Source organism: Buceros rhinoceros, unplaced genomic scaffold (assembly GCF_000710305.1).
Source record: "Buceros rhinoceros silvestris isolate BGI_N320 unplaced genomic scaffold, ASM71030v1 scaffold12294, whole genome shotgun sequence".
NCBI lineage: Eukaryota > Metazoa > Chordata > Aves > Bucerotiformes > Bucerotidae > Buceros > Buceros rhinoceros.
In genome coordinates, this window is record NW_010410132.1 from 53791 (window position 1) to 61237 (window position 7447).

The following is a 7447-nucleotide window of genomic DNA, read 5'->3' on the forward strand; positions in this document are numbered from 1 at the left end:
CTCCACAAGTCAGGCTGTTAGAGCAGCATGGGAGGGAGCGAAAGCAAAAAGCCAGATGCACAGTTTGCTTTGCTTTCTACTCTCAAATCCCGCATTACTCACTGGGACAAGCAGTTTTGGGGACCTGGGAAGAAGTGGTCCCCAGGATGCAGAGCTGGCCTCTCCCGGCCGCTGCAGCATGGAGACGAGCGAGGTGCCAGGAAGCCACGGGTGCCGGATCCAGCAGGCACGATGCTGTTTGGCATGGCTCCCGTTGCCTTCAGATGTATAGGATTAGGTCCTCCTGCTCTGCGCTGAGGTCAGCTCTAGCGCAGGCATAAATTCAGACCAGTCTGAACGTAGCAGGGGGAGGTTGATGGGCTTTACACACCACACCGCAGCCTCCTGGATACAGATGAGCTTAGAAGCATCACCAGGGTCGTCTTGCCTGTGTTAGCCGCCATTCTGCATCGATTTTGGTGAGCCGAGGAGCAGGATTCAGGTTCACCACCGTTTCAGTGTCAGCTTGCATCTCCCTCTTGTGCAATTGGCAGGTCTGCAATAACGCGAGGTGCCAGGAAGCCACGGGTGCCGGATCCAGCAGGCACGATGCTGTTTGGCATGGCTCCCGTTGCCTTCAGATGTATAGGATTAGGTCCTCCTGCTCTGCGCTGAGGTCAGCTCTAGCGCAGGCATAAATTCAGACCAGTCTGAACGTAGCAGGGGGAGGTTGATGGGCTTTACACACCACACCGCAGCCTCCTGGATACAGATGAGCTTAGAAGCATCACCAGGGTCGTCTTGCCTGTGTTAGCCGCCATTCTGCATCGATTTTGGTGAGCCGAGGAGCAGGATTCAGGTTCACCACCGTTTCAGTGTCAGCTTGCATCTCCCTCTTGTGCAATTGGCAGGTCTGCAATAACCTTTATCGTTGAGATTTTTTTCTTTTAATTAGAGTCGGTTGCAGTAACAAAAAGGCACATGCTGAAATTATTATTTGGCCTCTTCTGGAGGGAGAAGGCTGCCAGGTTTAATGGCGAGGGTATTGATGTGCTCTGGAAGGGGTACAGAGAGGATTTCCACAGGGTTCTCGCTTTGTTTTCTTTAATGGTGGTCTTTTGAGTGAGGCTGATTGAGGAGAAGAATCATGTAGATTCTCCCAAACGAAGTATTGTGCGGGGTCAGCATGCAGGGGCTAATTACTGCAAATAGTAATTTAAAACCCTTCGTCTGGAAACACGCTGTAGTTCACCTTCAGTCGAGCTGCTGTGGCAAGAGCCAGGGCAGAGGTTGGCGTCTGCAGCAGCATTGGAGAGATGTGTGATGGGTGATGGGGAGCTGGACCATCTCACAGACCAGTAAATCCAGTTGCAGGAAGGCTGGGACTGGCAGCAACCTACCCTTGGTCTATACGCTCGGTGCAAATTCAGGCTTGTGGTTGAGATCTCTTCACTTTTTGCTCTTCTGCTTTAACTTCTCTGCAAACCACCCTGCGCGAGATGGGCTGTGGTCTCTCCACCCTACTGACGCTTTTCACCGAGCCAGGCAAGACCCTATTCACGCGGGTGCCATAGAGCCAGCAGAAGTGTTGCCATGGGCTTGAGATTAATGAGCAAAGAGCCATGAGCTGTTGGAGGTGGGACATTTAGCTCCTGCTGAGCCTTATAGAAACAAGAGAGGAAGGTGACTTGAGTGCCGAGTCCTGAGTACCTTCACTTGAGAAATGCAGGACATCAAGGAGCACTTTGATTCAGACTGGAATTTATCTGGAAGCTGAAGCCAGACAAATTCAAGCTTAAACCAGATAAATTCAGCTGGACAAGAAGGCAAACAGAAGTACTTAGGAGACATTGGAACAAATAGCCAGTAGACCTGGGGCTGGGCTTTGTCTCTTGGTGGCTGGTCACTAGGAGATGACATTTTGACCGAACGGAGGTTGTTGGGCTGTGCTTCTATGCGAGGTCGGGTTTCCTGACCCCTTTTGCCCGGGTGAAGACACCTGCACAGCTGTAATAGAGGTTAGATGCCGGGGCTGACTCCGGCCATGACCTCACTTAGCACAGATCTTGGTGATTTTGACGAAGCAGAGCATCTTGTGTGCATATATGGAGGAGCTGGAGGGTCGTGATGTGCTGCTGGGTCTTTATGCAGCAGGAAGAGTCTGGGCACTGATTTTTCTGCCTGTGCCAAAACCATGGGTGATTCCATGAAGCTGTGCCCATTGCCCAGAGCCAGTGCTGCATTGGCAATCGAGGAAACGGCAAACTATGGGAACCTCTTCTGGGAGCCGCTGAGGAAGGCCTCTGCAAAACCTTCCTGCAAACCCAGAAGCAGCTGCGGCTTGCACCAGGGCTGCCGATTTCAGGCTTGCTTGAAGCAGTTGCAAGCTGCCTAAGCTTGCAATCCTAAACTGGATTTCGGTTTTGCTCTTGGCCATCCAAGACGTGAAATCCTCAGTGTCGTCCATCTCTAGGAGGGCTTGCTTGCTGTCCGGGAGCATCCCAGATGCTGCAACATATCACTTTGCAAGATCAGGGATCCCAGCCTAAATATTTGGTACAAACTCCTGTACATCTGCGAGTGCCAGTCCATTTGGCCGTGCAGTGGAGGTGCTCTCTTTGGTGGGTGGCCTTCAGGCGTGCGTATGTAACGCTTAGTCATTTCCTGCTTGGACAAATAATCTGAATGGGCTTTTGAGAACTTTTTATGGGAGATGTTGTTAAATTGAAGACAAGGGCATAATAAAACTGTCATTTAAGAGTAATTTACTGACCACTGGAGCCCTTAAGAGCAGTGACTTACCACTGTGGAGCAATGACACCAAACCTACTATTGGAAAGTGCTCTTTGGCACTTGGAAAATCCTTGGGCAGTTTTTGAAACACTTCCAGTCTTTAATTGTTGTCCTTGTTACTCATGATAAGCTGTTGTCTAGCTCATAAATAACACATCATTTACCTCATCTGTTTTGTCAAAACCCCTGTCAACATATTTGTCTTCTTCGCTTATGAAATGCGATAAGCCATATATGACAGGATGACCCAATTTCTCCTTTCAGAATGAAAGGGTTAATCTTGGTTGAGGTTGCTTGTTTGGGGGGGTCTTTTTAAGCACTTCAGAGATATCCTGCATTGCCATCATTCCTTGGAGATATCTCACCTGGTGAGATGTCCCACACCATTCATATGTTTGTGGTGGCAGCTCCTCTCGTCCATCCCACCAGGCAGGGTTGGTGTTTTCGAGGTCTGTTTGCAAAAGTCAAAACTAGAAGGGAAAACCAGGCAGTTCAGGACTTCATGGTTCCTCAGCGCAGGCACCAGCGTGCTGCCTGCGATGGTTTGTGCAGGGTTTGATACACCCCAGGGTCTGGGTGTATCTCTGCTTTGTCCACCCAGGCTGGCTGTACCTTCAGGGACTGGTCCCAGGACATCATGAACAGCTTCAGGACCTCCACATGTCTCACTGGCGGTTGAAATAACCCTGTCGTCTCTCAGGGGGAAGGTTCAAAGTAAAGGCAAGAAGGTCTGTCATGGAGCAGGGCGTTGGAGGTGGATCCATCACCACCGGCCATGAGGGCAATTAACAGTTTGCAGAGATGCAGAAGCGATTAAGCAGATCTGTGACAGAGAAAGCTGATATGTGCTTATTAAATTGACAAACAGCGGCTCTTTCTCAAGCCAGAAAGCCCCGGTTTCGGGGATGGTGTTGGACCTATTCATAGCGCAGCACAGTCCAGCCTTGGAAGCAGGACCCGGCTATATTTGGTGCTGTATTTATACGCAGGCATCAGCTGTGCTGTACAGCAGCAAAATCATACCGGTCGAGTAATCCTACGTTAGGAAATAGTTTCACATCCCACTTTCATTCAGTGCCTCATCCAAGAAAAAGTTTTCTGTAATAAAAATTGAGATTTGCTGGTTCAGGGGTACCAGCAGCTCCCGACCCTTCCTGGTACAGGGGTAACAGGGCTGGGGTGGGAGCTGGCTCCTCAGAGTCCTCACGGTCCGTTGTTCCTTTAACTCGTCGCCAAAAGGAGATGTCAGTGCAATGGCAGGGCAGGGATTTGGGGGAGTTTCAAGGTGGAGTTTTTAACCTTGAAGCTTCCTCCGTGCTCAGGTTTGCCCGTTACAAATGTGGGTGTCTTGCCGATCCTTACAGCAGGGAAAGAAAGCATCAGGCATGGAATCATCAAGTCATTTAGGTGGGAAAAGACCTTTCAGATCATCAAGTCCAACCATTTAACACCCAGAGGAACTAATGAGGCTGTAATTAGTGCCTGTGGCCCCTTACCTGCAGGCAGTGAGCGAAGACCCTGCGATGTGGGAGCCCAAAGGCGGGACACATCGTAACCATGGCTGACCCAGGGGGCTGCTTCTGGCAGAACAGAGTGAGACATCCCAGAAGCCTGGGAGTGCGTGGCAGCAGGCAGGGAGCTGAAGTGGGGTCTCCTGTGTTCGGGGAGAGGGTGGCGAGGGGCTTTGAGGGGGGGTCGCCAGCCCCTCTGCCCCTGCCCAGAGGCAGCTCCAGCTTTCCTCCTTCCGCACCACCCTCTCCAGATCCCTCTGTTTTCTGGCAGATAGGATTAAGCCTGACCTTTCGCCCTGTCTCAGGGAGAGCCAAACCTCTTTCGGAGCTAATTATTTTCCATTTTTGTCTAATTGTGCGCATCCTGCTGCTGGCTGAGAAGGAGAGCAGCTCCTGCCCAGGTTGGGGTACGGAAGGACACTTGGCCCCTTGCCGGCCATGGGCTTTCAGATTCAATGCCCCATCTTTTGCGGTTGTGATTTCAAACCCCAAATCTCTTGGAGGTTCAAGGCAAGTTTCCCAAGAAGCAGCTCTGGCACCGTCCTGTGTCTCTCTGTTGGTAACCTTCACATTCAGCCCCTCCCGTGCAAGGAAAAGAAGTCCAGGCACGGCCACCTGCCTCCTCCATCCTCCTCCTCCTCCCCTGCACCCAGTTTGCACCAAGCTTTGCTTTTTCTGCATGTATTTCACTACCTAGTTCCTGTGTACAAATGGCACCGACTCTCAGCAGTGCCTCTAATGCCTTTTTTAATGATCTCTTGATGTCTCAGTTTATCCGAGCTGCTGCAAAATCCCCCAGCCTCTCCCCACGGGTGCTGCCAGGCTGCACCAGCTGAAAAGCACTGTCAAATCACCCCAAGAGCAACGATTAAACGTGGGAGTGATAAGGGAATGGGAGACAACCTTCTGCAGAAGGAGGGGAGAGAAGGGGATGGGTTTCCAACCCACTGGGCAGCTGCCTGAGAGGCAGGGAGAGAGAGGGAATGGAGAAACCAGATGAAGCACAACAGGAAGCTTTGCCTGTAGCAGTTAAACCTGCAAGTGGAAAATATGGAGATGCTCTGGTGGACTTTGAGTCCCGCTACACTGGAGTATTTTTTACAACTTCACGTAGGTTGAGTGTTTTTTTCTCAAATCCCATTTTTTAGCATCAAAACAACCTCACAGCATCTCCTTGGGCACAGGAGAACACCTAGAAAAACTCATTTCTGCTGCAAATGAAGCGATTCCTTCTCCACCAAAGCTGTGCCACAACATGTCCCTTACATCTCCCGGCACAGAGGCCCGAGATGGCTCGGGCAGGCAGTTGGCCGGGTCGGGAAGCAGCTCTGGAGAATGGGTGGGTCTGCGGAGAAGTAAATGCTGCTACAGAAAGTTCCAGTGAGAGCCATCGGTGTTTCCAGCAAGCCATCTAGTGGCTTCCTATTAAAGTGGTTGCATGCCTTGAAACTGGGAAGTAGGTGAAGCTGGAGGAGTGAGTGCTGCCCACCACCACAGCTGGGTCAGGGAGTCGACCTGCGGGTTTCGGTCCTAACTGGGAAAAGGCCCTACTGTGATAGACCTCTTCTGGGTCACGGGGTGATGGGGTGGTGGAGAGTTGGGTTAGCTGGTGGATGGCAGCATGAGTCTTCCCTGATGGGTGATCCTACAGATGGACGCCCAGATCTTCACTGGTGTGGTTTGGTCACCTCAAAACCACGTGAAGGATATAGGGGTAATCAATGATTTAGAGCAGCTTCCTCTGCAGGATGGCTAGGAGATGGCAGACAGGGAAGGAGAACATAAATTTTGGAGGGTTTTTTAATGATATGAGAGCTTAAGGCATTTCACTCAGTGAGTTTTGGGTAGTGGCTTTAAAGCAAACCGAAGGAAGTCCTTTTTCATCACCTAGTTCAGTCGTGGCACCCTTAGGCACAGCCTGCTACAGGGCTTGAAAGTTTGAAGGCTTCATAGAGAGGGTTGGTAAATGCTGGAGAAGAGATTGACCTGGGGGTGGGAAGTGGCTGTTGCGTGGTCTAGGAGGAGCTATCCGTGGCTGGTGCGTGTAAAAGCTGTTCAGAAGAACCTCCAGTGATGGAGATTTCACAAGGTCTGTAGGCAACCTCTCCCTGCGCGTCACTCGCCCTACCCATAGGTAGTTTCTTCACGCCTGACCTCGTTCACCTTTGCAATTCAAACCTATTCCTACAACCCCCAGGAGACACGGAGAGCAGCTAGTCCACGGCGCTCTGCACCTCTCAGACAGAGGACAGGCTGGCTGGTGCAGGTTCCAGTGCAACATGGCATTTTGACTGGTGTCTGGCCTGTGGTGGTTCCTGACCCCGGGCTCTTCCCCGCCTGATACTGCACAGCCATTTGTTCCCACCTCCTCACAGATGTTTTTTTCTGATGTTTCTCCGGATGTCAACATTGTTTGACTTCTAATCCAGTTTTCTGGAGTGTTTCCATTTCTCTTAGCACAATACCTGCACGTCGAATATATTTATTACCTCACCCGTATCACTGATGACATCCTGGGTGGTGTGGCAGCCACAGGGCTGAGAGACACGAGCCTCCCTGCTCAGCGCATCCTCCCAGTCTGCCGGTGAATCACCGGTAACGACTCTCTCCGTATGGTTTTCTGATGAGCTGTGTGCCCGCATTAGAGCAGTTTTGCCTGAGCGTGTCCCTCTGGTGTGCTGCTGAGGAAGCCATGTGCAGCAGCTCCTCATGAATATCAAGATCTACGGCGCTGACTGCTTCTCCAGCTATTCACAGGCCAGTTACTCTGTCGCAGAAGGAAATTATATTGTTCTTGACAAATCGGTGTCGGCAGTCACTTATCATCTTGTTATCTTCTAAGTGCTTACAAATAGGTTGTTTCATTATTTGTTCCATCAGTTTTCCAGGAGTTCGACTTAAGTGACCAGTTTGTAATTCCCTGGCTTTTCCTTTTGCATATTCTTGAAGCTAAACCCCGTGTTTGCTTTTTTTTTTCCCTGGTCCTCAAACCTCTCTTATCTGCTGTGTGCTAACAGAGGAACAATAGCTCTGCGGCTGCTTCAGCTGAGCCCTTCCCTCAATACCTTTGGGGCAGCTTATCGTGCCGGGCCGGTGGGGGACCAACACCCTGGGTTGGTTATTGCCTTCCTGCTGGGGTGCTCTTTCCATCCCTCATTTGAATC

General features: G+C 50.9%; 1 protein-coding gene across 1 annotated transcript in view; it reads left to right on the forward strand.

The window, feature by feature from the left end:
* The window catches only part of SAMD4A (sterile alpha motif domain containing 4A), a 99665-nt gene that overhangs the window by 53664 nt on the left and 38554 nt on the right, over positions 1 to 7447 (forward strand). The gene's annotated exons all lie outside the window — the stretch shown is intronic.